The sequence below is a fragment of the Olea europaea genome, unplaced genomic scaffold (assembly GCF_002742605.1).
Source record: "Olea europaea var. sylvestris unplaced genomic scaffold, O_europaea_v1 scaffold849, whole genome shotgun sequence".
Taxonomy (NCBI): domain Eukaryota; kingdom Viridiplantae; phylum Streptophyta; class Magnoliopsida; order Lamiales; family Oleaceae; genus Olea; species Olea europaea.
The window spans coordinates 189958-192343 of NW_019266937.1; the positions used below are offsets into that span (position 1 = coordinate 189958).

At 38.2% G+C, this 2386-nt stretch overlaps 1 long non-coding RNA gene across 1 annotated transcript; it reads left to right on the plus strand.

The window, feature by feature from the left end:
- Positions 1-558: 558 nt before the first annotated feature.
- On the plus strand, positions 559-2373 carry LOC111391862. The gene is made up of 4 exons (XR_002702180.1): positions 559-998; positions 1162-1818; positions 1941-2126; positions 2222-2373. It is a non-coding gene; the product is annotated as an uncharacterized LOC111391862 (long non-coding RNA).
- Positions 2374-2386: the final 13 nt, after the last annotated feature.

The following is a 2386-nucleotide window of genomic DNA, read 5'->3' on the forward strand; positions in this document are numbered from 1 at the left end:
TTAAAAGATTTCAATAAGAAAAATGTATAACAAGCGTAAAACTGAATTTATACTATATAAATGAAAATTTTTAAATGACCCAATCAACCTGCCGTGTCAATATTTTTTTGAAAAATCAAGTGTCGACATATCCGACACATATCGTGTTGGTCACACGTGTCCGTGTATCATAGGTTTTAGAGTATTGTTAGGATTAATGGGGGAAGTAATTTAATGAAAAGAAATGTTTTTCAGTTTTGAAAATATATTTGCAATTGATAAGGCGAGAGATGGAGAGAGTTCACGATCATTGTTTGTTTATCCCAATTGTAGATTGAGCATCATTGAAAAGTCTTTCAATGCTCGTTGCTATTCAAATTTAGGAGTTCGGATTATTTTCATGATTGGTTCAGAATACCTATTTTTGCTGCAGATGACAATGGATGAAGTATTGACTGTAAAGGATGCAGTTCACAAGCTGCAACTCTCTTCTTTAAGGCATCAAAGATGAGAACCAACTAGTTGCTGCTGGGTCATTGATGTCTCAGAGTGACTACCAAGATGTGGTGACAGAGCGCACAATAGCTAACACGCGTGGTCACCCACTCTGCAAAAATTCTCTCCCTTTTGAGCGGCCTCGGAAGGGGCATTACCGAATATCACTTAAGGAGCTTAAAGTATATGACCTTCATGAAACGTACATGTATTGTTCTTCTAGCTGTTTGATAAATAGTCTGGCATTTGCTGGGAGTTTGCAAGAAGAGAGATCCTCAACTCTGAACCCAGAAAAACATAATGAGGTTCTGAATATGTTTGAAGGGTTGAGTTTGAACTCTAAAGTGAACATGGGAAAGAATGGAGGTTTAGGATTGTCCAAGTTGAAGATTCAGGAAAAAACCAATACGAAAGCTGGGAAGTTTCCGTAGATGAATGGATTTGGTCCCTCAAATGCTATTGAAGGCTATGTCCCACAGAGAGATCGCGATTTGAGACCCCGACAAGTGAAGAATCCTAGAAAGGTACTGGACTAGAGCAACTTGGCAGATTTAGATTACTGATTTACCAGTGTTCATGTTAGTTTTTAAGTAGCCAATTTTGTCGTCGTTGTAACACATGATTCAGTTTTCCTAGTTCATCAAATCCTGGCTGTTGATTCATGTAATCAGTGTATGCATGTTGCAGAATCTGAACCCAAGCGCGAAGAAGCAAATGAATTAGACATCATATTCAATGATATGAACTTCTCAAGTAGTAAAATTACACAAGATGAGTACAGCATTTCAAAACTACCGGGTCCAAGAAAAATTGTCCCCCATATCAAAGGTGAAGATCCAAAAGGAAAAGTGAGTCGTGAAGATGCAAGGGATGAGGAAAGCACTGTGCAAAACCCAGCTGCTACAGTGGGAAGCATACTAGAAGCAAAATTGTATAAATCTGATAAAAACAAGTCTGGGGATGACAAGCTTAATGTGCTAGAAGTGTCCCCTGGAAATAGGCAAAATGATCATAGCAGAAAGGCGATGAAGGAAGAAACAGACTACAACCATGGGAAGTTATCTACAGCTACTTCCACTAAGCTCAAATCTTATTTAAAAACTTCAGATGAGAAAAAAGCAATCCGCTCTGCTACTTGGGCTGATGAGAATGCTCCCAGCGAGGGGTAAAACCTTTGTGAATTCAGAGAATTAGATGATAAGAAAGAAGTTGTGGAATCAAACTCCAGAGACGTGGAAGTGGGTGAAGAGTCGTATAGATTTTCATCAGCAAAAGCCTGTGCAAGTGCTCCAAGCCAAGCAGCAGAAGCTGTTGCATCTGGAAAGTTTGATGTATCTGATGCAGGTGCAAAATGTTATTTTCTTTAATATACAATATATCTTTGTTTAAAGGTGCCTATTTTACTCGAGATTCTTGTCCATTATGGTTATCAATTTCTCATTGCATTTGCGATCTAATTTCTGAAGCGGGAGTTATTATATTACCGCCACCTCATGAACTGGATGAAGCTGAACCTCAACAAAATGGTGATGTTATGGATACTGACCCATCTGTTTTAAAGTGGCCTTCAAAACCTGGTTTTACCAAATCATGATCTGTTTGACTTTGAGGATTCTTGGTATGAGAGTCCCTCGGAGGGTTTTAGTTTGACTGTAAGTTCTTTTAACTCCTAAACTACATTTTTCACCTTTCTAGATTTTATGCATAATTTGTTTCACTTGCAATTGACATTTGGCATTTGATTCAGTTATCACTTTTTTCAACAATGTGTGGCTCTTTTTGCCTGGATATCATCATCCTCTGTGGCCTATATATATGGACGTGATGTAAGTATCATGAAGAATATTTATCCATCAGTGGGAGGGAATATCCTCACAAGATTGTAATGAAAGATCGTCGCTCCTCTGAAATC